The sequence below is a fragment of the Hirundo rustica genome, chromosome 25, assembly GCF_015227805.2.
Source record: "Hirundo rustica isolate bHirRus1 chromosome 25, bHirRus1.pri.v3, whole genome shotgun sequence".
Taxonomy (NCBI): domain Eukaryota; kingdom Metazoa; phylum Chordata; class Aves; order Passeriformes; family Hirundinidae; genus Hirundo; species Hirundo rustica.
Window position 1 is genome coordinate 5,203,878 of NC_053474.1, and position 13,996 is coordinate 5,217,873.

At 54.0% G+C, this 13,996-nt stretch overlaps 1 protein-coding gene across 6 annotated transcripts in view; it reads right to left on the reverse strand.

Annotated features, from left to right (window-relative positions):
• HIVEP3 (HIVEP zinc finger 3) overlaps nucleotides 1–13,996 on the reverse strand; it is a 270,464-nt gene that overhangs the window by 94,172 nt on the left and 162,296 nt on the right. For all 6 annotated transcript variants that reach the window (XM_040086055.2, XM_040086054.2, XM_040086052.2 and 3 more), the window contains one exon: nucleotides 729–823. The gene's annotated coding sequence lies outside the window, so the exon portion shown is untranslated. The remainder of the gene's footprint in view (nucleotides 1–728; nucleotides 824–13,996) is intronic.

Sequence of the window (13,996 nt, forward strand, 5' to 3'; positions counted from 1 at the left end):
GGACACCCAGAGCTGCTTTAAATCCATGAAATCAACGCTGCTTGCACCTCTGCCCTCGGGGTCTCAGCCCCAAACTCTCCCTGAGGAACGAGGGTTTGGCAAAGGGCAGCTCTGATGAGTCCATGGCAGGTGGGGAGTGAGGGAAAAGCCAAAACTTCCCAAATCCACGGGGAAATTCAAATTGCTGATTCTCTAGGAATGGTCATGGAATGGTCTGGGTTGGAAAGGAACCCAAACCCATCCAGTTCCACCCCGGGGACACCTCCCGCTGTCCCAGGCTGCTCCAGCCTGGCCTTGGGCACTGCCAGGGATCCAGGGACAGCCACAGCTGCTCTGGGAATTCCATCCCAGCCCCTCCCAGGGAACAATTCCTTCCCAAAATCCAGCAAACCCCCAAATCACAGTTTCTTCCCTTTCACACTCCAAACCCTGCTTTGCTCAGGCACTGGCACCACAAATTAACTGATTTTTCATTACAAACATTCCAAACTGATGAAATTCCCTCTTTGGGACACAAATTCCACCAGCTCGAAGAGCTGCGTTCCACTTTGGACATTTTGGACCTTTTGCAAGGGAAATGAAGCATTTCAGGATATCCCGAGATGGAAGGGACCCACCAGGACCACCAAATCCAATTCCACAACGCCAAGGGGACAATGGGAGCTCCAGCACAGTTTGGTACCTTTACAAATGGATTCGGAGGATGGAAAATAAGATTTTTTTCTTACTAAAATTGCTGCGGATCCCAGGCTGGGACAGGCTGCAGGTGCTTCGGAGGCCAGGATTAGGAGTCGAAATGGTCTTGATAAATTGTAGAAATGGCCTGGAAGAAACAAGAAAAAAAGAAAAAAGACACTTCAGGAATGATGGGTGAATTGGAGAGGCAGGAATAATCAATGGCAAGGTCACCAGGGAGATAAATAAAGGCTTGGAAAGGTGGGATTTGGGGAAATCTCACAAAGGGAGCAGGAGCTGAATGTGGAATAGTGCAATAAAACCAAACATCTGCTGTGATGCAGAGACAAAATGTCCAACAAATAGACAAAGGGAACTTTCCACCACTGAGGTTCTGGTGTTGGGCATTTCGGTCAAAATTCCCAGTGAGGACAAGGAGAACGACCCGAGATGGACGGAGAGAGCCCAGACTGGAAATCCAGAGAGGAAAACCACATTTATGGCACCACTGTGGCTGGAAAAGCCCTCCAGGATCATCCAGTCCAACCACAAACCAGCACCACCGCGGCCACCGCTCAGCCGTGTCCCCAGGCGTCACCTCCAGGCGCCTGTGGAACATTTCCAGGGCTGGGGACTCACATTCCCAGCACGGGGATTCATTCTGAGTCAGGACAACGGGGAGACATCGCCCCGGCCCTCACACCCATGGCCAGGAGAAAGGAATAAATCACCTCTGGGGTTTGTCAGGTGCGACACAGCCCTCGATTGCAGGAAATGAACACCAGGAAGTGTTTCCTGACTGGGAATTCAAGGAATCCAAGGGCTCTCCAACACCTGGCTCGGGGAATTTAAGGCACAGCCCATCAGGAGGTGGATTTACCTTGGACTCCCGATTTTCTTTGTTCCCACGGGTAGAAAAACCCCTTAGGAAGCAACTCAGTGGCTCAATTACCCAACTTAATTAACCAAATTAACAGCTGAGGCCGTGGCCCCTCCAGCATCCACACAGGCAGAGGGGAAAGAAGTAAAATTACATCAATTTTGTGGAGAAGAAACAGAGATTGAAGAGACCAAGGCGTGCCAACCTCACCCAGAGGGCCAGGACCAATGGAGGGGGAGCTCTGTCCAGTGGAATAATCCCAAAATGACCCTTTTAATTGGAGAAAAATTAAAAAATGTCCAACTCCGAGATTTGCAGGTGACAGGATCTCAAAGCAGTTTTATTTTAGCCCCAATCTGCCTTCCCACAGAGCAGGGAAAAACCGTCCTTTGCAGGTGGAAGGCTGAGCAGAGCTGCGCGGATTCCTCAGCAGGGCTCTGCCTGGGGCAGGGGGCTCCTGAGTGACTGCCAATATTTTTAACATTTTCACAGAGCCCAAACATAAATTCGGAGCAGGCTGCTCCCCGAGGACCCTCCCTGGGCTGGCAGAGGGGTCCCGGCTCCCTTTGGGGACAGTTGAGGCAAACAAAACCTTCCTTCTGCACAGCCGGGAACGGGGAGGTTCTGGGATGTGCTGGGATGTTCCCAGGGAACTCAGGAGGTCAAAGGGGACCTCACAGCATCACCCTGGGCACAGGGGGCCCGGAGACGCTTCCCCATCCCTGGAAGTGCCCAAGGCCAGGCTGGGCATTGGCACAGTGGGAGCTGTCCCTGCCAGGGCAGGGGTGGCACTGGGTGGGATTTAAGGTCCCTTCCAACCATAATTCCATAATTCTGTGATTCCCAAAGCTGTGGTTTGAGCTTTCCCTCACAGGGTGTTGCTGTTGGGTTCCTCCAGAGCCCTGTGGCCTCACCAGACCTCCCCAACCACAGCAGGATCTGGAAAATGGATATTTTCTGGAAATCTGGAGGGGAATCCAGGGCTGGGCTGGAAGTTTGGGGTCGAAATCTGTGGACAGACAACTGAAGATGCCAAAAACTCCTCTGGGCAACCCCAGCCTGGTGGGCAGGAGGATTTCCTCCCCCTGCTGCCCTCTCCCCTTGCACAGGGTGGGAACGGAAGATCCTGAGCCATTCCATGATTCCATGATCGCCGAGCCCTCGCTGCCACCTGCCTGTGGAGAACCTGGGAGAGCTCAGTGCCAGAACGGGCTTTGATCACAAGGGAATTTTCATTTTAATAGCAAAAATTAAAAACAAACAAACAAACAAACAAACAAAAAAAACCCCTAAATCAGTAGAACACTTCAGAAGCACCCCGTGAGAGCTGCTCTGGCTGCTGCAGGGAATTCCTGTCAAATCCCTGCCCGGCTGCCGAGGCTTCTCCAGTCACAAGAACGCCAATGGAAATAACTGATGAGCAAACATCCCAACGTTTCCTTCTGCATTCCCCTGACACCTCCAGCCTCGTTCAGCAGCACCCTGTGAAGCAGCAGCCGGGCTCCTGCTGCTCAGCTCCATCTTAACTGGGAGACCTCGGCCCCTCCTGGGCTTGGAATGAAGAATTTTAGGTTAAAAGGGAAAAAAAAATTACAAAAAAGGAGCAGTGCAGGCACTGGAGATGAAGCAGCTTTAGCAGCCTCTTTTATCAGGGCGGCTTCCACCTCCAGGCAACGACCCCGGGAAAGCAGCTGGAGTTAAAAATTCACATCCCAGCCACAGATACGAATACCCAAAAACTCCAGTCATCCTCCCTGAGCCAGGGCAGGGTGGCAGCTCCTGGAGCTTCTCCAGCCGTTCCTGGGGGCTGGAGGCTCTGCCAGCCCCACGGGGCCTGGGACAGGAGACACAGCTGCTCCTGTCCCCTCCAGGGAGGTGACAACTGCGCTTCCATCCCACCCCGTCACCCAGAGTCTCACGGACAGGGCCTTGTGCTCATCCCTGCCCTTACAAAACCTGCCTGCACCTTCAGCACTTCCACGGCACTGAGTGACCCCGTGAGGGGCTGGCGCCTGCTGAGCTCACAGGTGCGGATCTGGGGGAGCATCCAGAGAAATTCCCTTTTCCCAGCCGCTCACCCCTGATTTCGGAGCAGCACAAGCCGCTGGAATCGCTTCTCCCTTCTCATTCCTGCAGCACCTTCAGCTCAAGGTGAGCCTTGCTCCTCTCAGACCACAGCTCCAGGCTTCTCCATGGCCCCTTCCAGCCTGGGAACGTGCAAACAAACGGGAATGCCGGCCTGGGGAGGGGTGCATGGGAAATAAAGAGCCAAGAGAGAGCTCCCTACGAGGAGAGGTCGGGGCAGCTCCTCTCACCCAGGGAAGAGCCTTCTGCTCCTCCTTTCCTGTGGGATAAAAGCTTCCCGAGCCATTTGGATGAAGAATCTGTGTTTGGGGTTGAGAGCAGCTCCGTAAAGCACAGCACAGCTCAGAGTGGCTCTGAGCACGGCAGCAGCTCGGGATTTCCATCTCCCCCAGCACTGCTGCATCCCAAACATCCTCCCAGCACGAGAGGCGGCCAAAAAAAAACGAGCAGCTCAAACCATCCAGGCCCCTGATTCAGAGCTGAAAACCGGGCCCAGTCAAGCTGAAATCCTCAGGAGGTGACAGCACTGAGGAACTGAATCTCTGCAGTGGCCATTCACCCACTCAGACTAAAAAAAAACAACCAAACTCGCCCATTTCTGTGCGATTTCCCCCTGCTGACAGGAAGGAGCTGCCAAGGGCCACTGCTGCCGAGCTTAATTGCATCCAGTGCTCCTAAGGGTGAGGGGAAAGAGCCCTTCATGAGCCAAAACCAAAAAAAAAGTGAATATATCCTAGTGCAGCAAGAGCAGCATCCTCTGAGCTTCTCTCCCCACACCCTCAAGTGTGAAATCAGAGATTTTTTTTAAATTTTTTTTTTTCTCAGTAATGCTTTTTTGCTCATTTCCTGCCTGGCCTCTTGTGCTTTGAGCAATGAATCAGGATGAATTAACATCAGGGGCAAGATTAGGATCATGCCTAACCAGAACTTTGCTGTCATCTTCCAGGGAATTAAACCAAGGGCTCGTCATGCTGGGCTGACCCCGGTCACCAGGGCGGGACCAGTCCCGACCTCTCCTCTCCTCTCCTCTCCTCTCCTCTCCTCTCCTCTCCTCTCCTCTCCTCTCCTCTCTCCTCTCCTCTCCTCTCCTCTCCTCTCCTCTCCTCTCCTCTCCTCTCCTCTCCTCTCCTCTCCTCTCCTCTCCTCTCCTCTCCTCTCCTCTCCTCTCCTCTCCTCTCCTCTCCTTTCCTCGTAGGGAGCTCTCTCTTGGCTCTTTATTTCCCATGCACCCCTCCCCAGGCCGGCATTCCCGTTTGTTTGCACGTTCCCAGGCTGGAAGGGGCCATGGAGAAGCCTGGAGCTGTGGTCTGAGCGGAGCAAGGCTCACCTTGAGCTGAAGGTGCTGCAGGAATGAGAAGGGAGAAGCGATTCCAGCGGCTTGTGCTGCTCCGAAGTCAGGGGTGAGCGGCTGGGAAAAGGGAATTTCTCTGGATGCTCCCCCAGATCCGCACCTGTGAGCTCAGCAGGCGCCAGCCCCTCACGGGGTCACTCAGTGCCGTGGAAGTGCTGAAGGTGCAGGCAGGTTTTGTAAGGGCAGGGATGAGCACAAGGCCCTGTCCGTGAGACTCTGGGTGACGGGGTGGGATGGAAGCGCAGTTGTCACCTCCCTGGAGGGGACAGGAGCAGCTGTGGCTGCCCCTGGATCCCTGGGGGTGTCCCAGGCCAGGCTGCCCCGTGGGGCTTGGAGCAGCCTGGGATGGTGGCAGGTGTCCCTGCCCCTGGGGGGTGGAACAAGATGAGTTTTGAAGTCCCTTCCTTTAGAAACCCCAACAATTCCGGGATTCTGCAATGTGTGCCCAGAGCAGCAGCTCCAGCCTCCCCAGGGATCCATGAAACTGGCTCTCCAACATCACATCATCAGAGCTTGGATGTTCTGACTCCAAGACCCCCAGGGGATCCTCATCCCCCCTTTCCCAAGGTTTGAAAGCGCAATCCCAACACGAGGCCCTCGAAATAAATCCGCTCCCGAGCACCCCAGTGCCTGTGGCAGCTTCTGTCCTTCATTTCCCCCACAGCCACGCCAAGAGTTCACCCAAACCAAGGGGAAAATGATCCCTGTGGCCCGTCCCTGCTGCTCCTGGCGGTTGTTCTGCCCACGTGTGGCACCTCAGCGCTGCTCAGGCTGACCTCTGCCTCTAGAAATCGCTCACAGCAGCGATGAGGGTCACAGGCACGGGGAACCCGAGGCACTTCAAGGGTTTCACACTTCTGCAGAAGAAGAGGTCTCTAAAGGAAGTGGAGAGAGGCTGTGAACTGAGATTGAACCAGCAGCTCTTGAGGATGCAGTCAGTCAGAGAGAAGAGGGGGAAAACAAAAAAAACCCGAACTGTCTTTGCAGAGGGTTTGCCACCAGCTCCCCCTCTGAGCAGAAAATGCCACCGAGGCACAGAGGCCAGCAGGAAATCAGATGCTCAGACCTGTGCCCTGAGGACTCATTAAAGTACAAATTCTTTGCTCCATCTTCCCAGCAGGGAAGCTGAAAAAATGAAAAATGAAAATTTTCCCCTGGCAGCATCCAAAAAGGGGATATGCAGGCTCCTCCCAAGAGCAGGCAGACACCGAGGCAGGTCCCAGCACCCTGCCACCCACAGCGGTGTGGGACAGGGGACAGCCCTGCACTGCTCCGTGCTGTCACACCGAGGCCAAAACCGGGACATCGGGGGGCTCTGGGGGCTTCACAAGGAAGATGAACACAGGGAAGGTGTGGGGCTGCTGAAAGGGATCAGGGGGAGCCCCTGGGTAGATCCAGGGCTGGAGCCAGGCTGGGAGAGCTGGGGGTGCTCCCCTGGAGAGGAGAAGGCTCCAGGGAGAGCTGCGAGCCCCTGGCAGGGCCTAAAGGGGCTCCAGGAGAGCTGCAGAGGGGCTGGGGACAAGGCCTGGAGGGACAGGACACAGGGAATGGCTCCCAGTGCCAGAGGGCAGCGCTGCATGGGAGATTGGGAATCAGGAATTGTTCCCTGGGAGGGTGGGCAGGGGCTGGGATGGAATTCCCAGAGCAGCTGTGGCTGCCCCTGGATCCCTGGCAGTGCCCAAGGCCAGGCTGGACACTGGCACAGTGGCAGGTGTCCCTGGGGGTGACACTGGGTGGGATTTTTGGTCCCTTCCCATTCCATGGCTCTGTGCCAAAGCCACCCCCCATGAGCTGAGCTCTCCCAGCCTGGCCAGCAGCAGCTCAGCCCCCACGGCTGAAATCCCTCAGAATTCCCATCTCCCATCCTCTCCCAGAATCTCCCACATCCTGGCCATTTCTGTACCATCCCTCCTTCTCTCCATCCTCCCCACCTGGAGGACAGCACAGCAGCGTCTCCCTGCCTAATTCCAATTTTTCCCTCACGCCACTGTCTCCATTTGTACCAATTCCAGCTGAGTTTTTTGGGGGGGTTTGGTGGGTTTTTTTTTTTCCCCTTATCAGAGAGATTTAAAAACCCAAAAAGCATCAAATTCTCCCGCGTGCACAGGGGTTGTGCTGCACTTTTGCTGGATGACACCAGAGAACCACAAGTGCAGAGCCCCAGGGAGGCCAAGGGCTGATGCAAACGGAAAAGAAGGCAGCGAAAGGAAGTCGTTCTGTCGGGCTTTGTTCTTTCAGGGGCTTTTTTGGGGTGGCTTCTTTCCATAGAAAGTTTCCACTGCAGTTATTGAAATGAAACCTGGGTGTATTTTTGCCCTCAGGGCCTCACGGCAAGGCAGGAGCAGAGGAACAGCACGGAGCCGTGGGCAGGCCCGGGGGCTGGAGCGGAGTGAAAACACGAGGAGCGCCCCAAACCCATCCCTGCGCCATCTCCTGAGATTAAAACCTGGGGGGAAAAAACGTCAAGGAACTCAGGAAAGCCACTGGAAGGGTTTCAGTGGGGACAAAACTTGCAGGGTGCAATGAGAGCCTGACCTGCACGGGCAGAATTCCATGGTGATGGAGAAAAGAGGAGTGAACAGCAGGAAAATGGAATGGACAACAGGAAAATGGAATGGACACCAGGAAAATGGAATGGACACCAGGAAAATGGAGTGAACAGCAGGAAAAGTGGAGTGAACAGCAGGAAAATGGAATGAACAGCAGGAAAATGGAATGGACACCAGGAAAATGGAATGAACAACAGGAAAATGGAATGGACAACAGGAAAATGGAATGGACACCAGGAAAATGGAGTGAACAGCAGGAAAAGTGGAGTGAACAGCAGGAAAATGGAATGAACAGCAGGAAAATGGAATGGACACCAGGAAAATGGAATGAACAACAGGAAAATGGAATGAACAACAGGAAAATGGAATGGACACCAGGAAAATGGAGTGAACAGCAGGAAAAGGGGAGTGAACTCCAGGAAAAGGGGAATGAACACCAGGAAAATGGAATGAACAGTGGGAAAAGGGGAGTGAACAATAGGAAAAGGGGAATGGACACCAGGAAAATGGAGTGGACACCAGGAAAATGGAGTGAACAGCAGGAAAAGTGGAGTGAACTCCAGGAAAATGGAATGAACATCAGGAAAATGGAATGGACACCAGGAAATCGCTCCAAAAGAGCTCATCCCATCACTTGGAGCCTGCACAAACATCCCCACGCTGTCAGCTCCAAACTCTCCTTTCCAGGATGCAGAATTTCATGGAATCACCTCAGTTTTGAGCTCTGGGGGGGCTCAGCCGTGGGGGGAAAAACAACATCCTGCAAAATTCACCCTCTGCCAGAGCTTCCAGCCCCTGAGCCTGGGAATCCAGGGGGCTTGGGGATGAATCCAGGGGATTTGGGGAAGTTTCAGGGGATTTGTGGATGTTCCAGGGGACTTGGGGATGAATCCATGAGATTTGGGGATCTTCCAGAGGATTTGGAGACGCTCCTAGGGGATTTGGGGATATTCCAGGGGATTTAGAGATGCCTCCAGGGGATTTGGGGATGTCTCCAAGGAACTTAGGGATTCTCCAGGAGTTCTGGGGATGCCTCCAGGAGTTTTGGGCATGCTCCAGAGGATTTTGGGGATGCTCCAGGGGATTTAGGGATGCACTGCCACCTGCCCTCGGGTGGGCTGAGCACGGGAGCAGCTCCTGCTCCGAGGCGCTTCACAGCAAAGCAGCAGCACCAAGCCAGGACATAAAATCCCCTTCCTACAGCAGATTCCCAGCCCATGCTGGAGCCCCCCAAAGGGGTTAAATAAAATAAAATAAATGAAAAAAAGAAATTAAAAAGGGTTAAATTAAAAAAAAAAAAGAGTTAAATTTAAAAGATGGATTCAATTAAGAAAAAAAGGGGTTAAATTAAGAAAATAAGCGGTTAAAATGAGGAAAAAAGGGTTAAATAACGCGGCCAGCAAGGGGTTCTGCTGGAAAAATGACTCACAGGAAGGATGGCAACAAAGCAGCGCCATAAAATATTCAACAGGCTCGGTCTGCCCGGGGCTGGAGAATAAAACCCGGGGTAAGGGGACCTGTGCCGGTTCCCGGAGCAGCGCCCGCCGCAGCCCCCGCGCTCCACCCGCTGCAAATTACCCCGCTTTTAATTAAAATTTCATCGCGGCCATTCCCAGCAGCTCCTCCCGGGACGGGCTGGGCAGGAGCAGCCGAGCCCGGGGCAGCCAGAAAAGGGCTGGAGCTGGGTGGGAGGAAGGGAAATGCGGGGTGAGGGGTTTGGGGGGTTCGGGGTCATCCCCAGCACCGGCCTGCGATGGGCTGTGGGGCCAGCGCTTAGAGCACAGCATAAAATAGAATCACTGATATTATAAATAATATTAAATAATAAATAAACGTTAAATAATATGAATGGTAATAAATTGTCGTTAATAATAAAATAACAGATAATGTTTTTCTATTATTTATAACCATAAAATCCCAGACTGGTTTGGGTGGGAAGGGACCCCAAAGCCACCGCATCCCATGGCAGGGACACCTCCCACTGTCCCCGTGTCCAGCCTGGCCTCGGGCACTGCCAGGGATCCAGGGGCAGCCACAGCTGCTCTGGGAATTCCATCCCAGCCCCTGCCCACCCTCCCAGGGAACAATTCCTGATTCCCAATCTCCCACGCAGCGCTGCCCTCTGGCACTGGGAGCCATTCCCTGTGTCCTGTCCCTCCAGGCCTTGTCCCCAGTCCCTCTGCAGCTCTCCTGGAGCCCCTTTGGGCCCTGCCAGGGGCTCGCAGCTCTCCCTGGAGCCTTCTCCTCTCCAGGGGAGCACCCCCAGCTCTCCCAGCCTGGCTCCAGGGCAGAGGCCCCAACAATCCGACTCGAGAGCTCCCCTGGCCTTTTTCACTCCAAAAAGCTCCAAATTCCCCATTTCATTTCCCACGGCAGAGACCCTTTAGGGCAAACCCAACCCAGCAGGAGGATCTGGATACCCAGTGGAGAATCCTCAATGATCTGTGCTGGTTTTGCCCTAAAATAATGAATAAAACCCTTCTTGCTCCCAGTTTGGCTCGGGGAGGCATCAGGCAGCTGCAGGGACCGGTCCTGGTGCTTTCAGGGGTGCAGCAGAGTCCCCAGTGCTGCCCTGAGCACTCCACCCTGCCCAGATCCTGCACAGCTGGAGGCTGGGCAGGAGAACAGAATCATCTTTCCCCCTGTCCTGCACCTTTTTTTTTTTTGGTGGTTTGCATAAAACCAAGTGTAAAAGCAACCACAGGTGTGAGGGACTCGGCAGCTCTGGGGCTTGCACACGAATTCCATCCGCCCCAGAGGTTCTGGGAGGGATCAGAGGTCCCCTAAGTGCCCCTGGCTGCAAGGGAAGGAGAAAATCCCACAAATATCTCCGAGGGGTCTCCTTCCGTGTCACAGCAATGCCGAACCCATGAGAGCCAAACTACACAGGCAGGGGAGGGAACAGCCACATCCCTGAAAATCTAATGCTGGATCACACCAGATTATCCTAAATGTCAGTGCCCTGCTGCCAGGCCGCCCTTAATCCTTAAAAAAAACAAGAAGAAAAGCTGAAAAACAAGACCAAAACACCCTCAGCTTTGGCTTTTAGGGAAGCCCAGGAGCACAAAGGCCCAAGGAAAGCTGAATTCTCCTGCTGGGCTGCAAACGAGCTGAGATGCCGAGGAGAAAAACCCAGCACATCCCTGGAGGAAAAAGAGGCTCCTGCTCACACCGGGGCCAGGAGGGATTCAGAGCATCCTCTGTGCCACTCAGAGCTCCGGGGAGGCAGCTGCAGGAGGCAGCGGCAGAGGAGGCGTCTGGAGCCTCGGGGGTTAAGGCAGGCACAGCCCCGAGCTGTCCGGGGAGGCTTCGCCCCCGAGCAGCTCCTGGGGAAGTCAGGGCGGGCAGAGCCGGGCAGTGATGGATGCGAAATGAAAAGCTGGATAAATAATTCATAGCTGAGGTCATCAGATTGGAGGGCTGTGCGATCCGTCTCGCTGCCGGCTCTGTTTGCAGCGGGGCTGAGGTGGGGCTGGCAGCGCCCCTGGGTGCCGCATCAGCCAAGAGCCAGGGATCGCCCGCGATGCTGGCACGGCCTGGGGAGGGCTGAGCGAGCAGAGAGCCCAAAATGAAACGAGAAGCGACTTGGAGTCACTTCGTAAGGTAATTACTAAAATGCAAACCATCGAAGGGGTAGAGCGCAGGCAAAGCCGCCTTTCCTCCTCCCTGCTCAGCCTCCCGGGGACAGAGCCCGCTGCAATAAATAAAAATAAAATAAATAAAGCACACAGCCCAGGAAAGGCTCCAAACGCACCTGGGGTAACCCTTCCCCTTCCCTCTGCCTGCCAGGGTGAGCGCCCCGGAGCTGGCACCACCCAGTTTTCCTGGGAATGGGCCATTTCCAGCCTGGGAGGTTGAGGCTGACTCTAAAGCAGTGGTGAACAACAATGAACGGGAATTAAAGTTGGTCCCACATGGCACAGCTCTGGAGCAGCCTCCCAAAGCAGCTGTGAGCAGGAAAACCAACGGGATCCACTGATCCCCAGCTCCCTATCCATCTCTGAGCAGGAGAAATGATGGGATCCACTGATCCCCAGCTCCCACCCCCTCTGTGAGCAGGAGAATTAATGGGATCCAGTGATCCCCAGCTCCCACCCCCTCTGTGAGCAGGAGAATTAATGGGATCCAGTGATCCCCAGCTCCCAACCCATCTCTGAGCAGGAGAAATGATGGGATCCAGTGATCCCCAGCTCCCACCCCCTCTGTGAGCAGAACTGATGGGATCCAGTGATCCCCAGCTCCCACCCCCTCTGTGAGCAGAACTGATGGGATCCAGTGATCCACAGCTCCCAACCCCTCTGTGAGCAGAACTGATGGGATCCAGTGATCCACAGCTCCCAACCCCTCTGTGAGCAGAACTGATGGGATCCAGTGATCCATAGCTCCCAATCCATCTCTGAGCAGGAGAACCAATGGGATCCAGTGATCCCCAGCTCCCTGTGCTCCCAGCAGCAGCAGGGGCCCCGTCCAGCCTCAGGACTGGGGCAGATCAGCAGAAACGTCGCCCCCAGTGCAGGAAGCACAAACAGAGCAGAAACCTTGGGTTTATTTTTCCACCCGAGGATGAGCCCGAGCGGCCCGAGCTGCCGTTTGGTGAGGGTTAATAACGCGCACAAACCCAGGTGCTCAGGTAGGAGCTCCCCGCTTCCTGCTGCGCCTACAAAATCGGTTTGGAGCTTCTCTGGAGAACCTTCCCCAATTCCTGAGCAGCATTTTCTGTGCAGAAATTCCATGGCTGCTGTGAGGAATTCCTGAAACCTGGAGGAGCAGAGCCAGGGGCACCCGAGAGCAGCTCCAGGGGCTCTGCCCCACAGCCAGCCCCCCGTGGGGCACAGGGATGCTCCCCTTGGGGACACCACAGCACCTCGAGATCCATCCCCAGCTCTGATGGATGCAAACAGGAGCACAAAGCGTTTTCTGCCAGGTGGGTGCCAGATCCAAACCCTGCAGGCAGCAGAGCGCGGCCACGGCCATGAATCCAAACCAGAATCCCAGAGCAGCTCCAGCCCGGGGGGGCTGCAAAGCAACAACACCTCACCTGGGACTTCCTCTTCACCTCCTTAAAGCCCCAAACCCTGCAAAATGCATCCTAAAGCCTGCAAAATGCATCTTAAACCCTGCAAAATGCATCCTAAACCCTGCAAAATGCACCCCAAAACCTGCAAAATGCACCCCAAACCCTGCAAAATGCATATTAAACCCTGCAAAATGCACCCCAAAACCTGCAAAATGCATCTTAAACCCTGCAAAATGCATCCTAAACCCTGCAAAATGCACCCCAAAACCTGCAAAATGCATCTTAAACCCTGCAAAATGCACCCCAAAACCTGCAAAATGCATCTTAAACCCTCCAAAACGCCTCCTAAACCCTGCAAAATGCATCCTAAACCCTGCAAAATGCATCCTAAACCCTGCAAAATGCACCCCAAAACCTGCAAAATTAACCCCTAAACCTGTAAAATCCACCCCCAAACCTGCAGATGCACAAAAATATGCAAAATGCAGCCTAAAACCTGCAAAATTCACCCTAAAACCTGTATAATCTATCCCCAAACCTGAAAAATGTAACCCAAAAGCTGCAAATGCACTAAAATGTGCAAAATGCACCCTCAAGCCTGCAAATCGCATCGTAAACCTGCATAATGCATTCTAAACCTGGCAAAATTAATCCTAAAACCTGCAAAACGCATCCCAAACCTGGCAAAACACATCCCAAACCTTACAAAACGCATCCCAAACCCGGCAAAACGCATCCCAAACCTTGCAAAACGCATCCCAAACCTGGCAAAACGCATCCCAAACCTTACAAAACGCATCCCAAACCTGGCAAAACACATCCCAAACCTGGCAAAACGCATCCCAAACCTGGCAAAACGCATCCCAAACCTTGCAAAACGCATCCCAAAGCTGGCAAAACGCATCCCAAACCTTACAAAACGCATCCCAAACCCGGCAAAACGCATCCCAAACCCGGCAAAACGCATCCCAAACCTGGCAAAACGCATCCCAAACCTGGCAAAACGCATCCCAAAGCTGGCAAAACGCATCCCAAACCCGGCAAGACGCATCCCAAACCTGGCAAAACGCATCCCAAACCTGGCAAAACGCATCCCAAACCCGGCAAAACCGCTCCCAAACACGGCAAGACGCATCCAAACCTGGCAAAAAACGCATCCCAAACCTTGCAAAAACGCATCCCAAAGCCTTGGCAAGAAGACGGCATTCCAACCTGGACAAACACATCCAAACCTTGGCAAAAACGCATCCCAAAGCTGGCAAAAACGCATTCCCAATTCCCAACCTGGACAAAAACAGCAATCCCAAACCTGGCAAAACGCATCCAAAGCTTGCAAAACGCATCCCAAACCTTGGCAAAACGCATCCCAAACCTGGCAAAACGCATCCCAAACCTGGACAAAACGCATCCCAAACGCAAAACGCATCCAAACCCGGCAA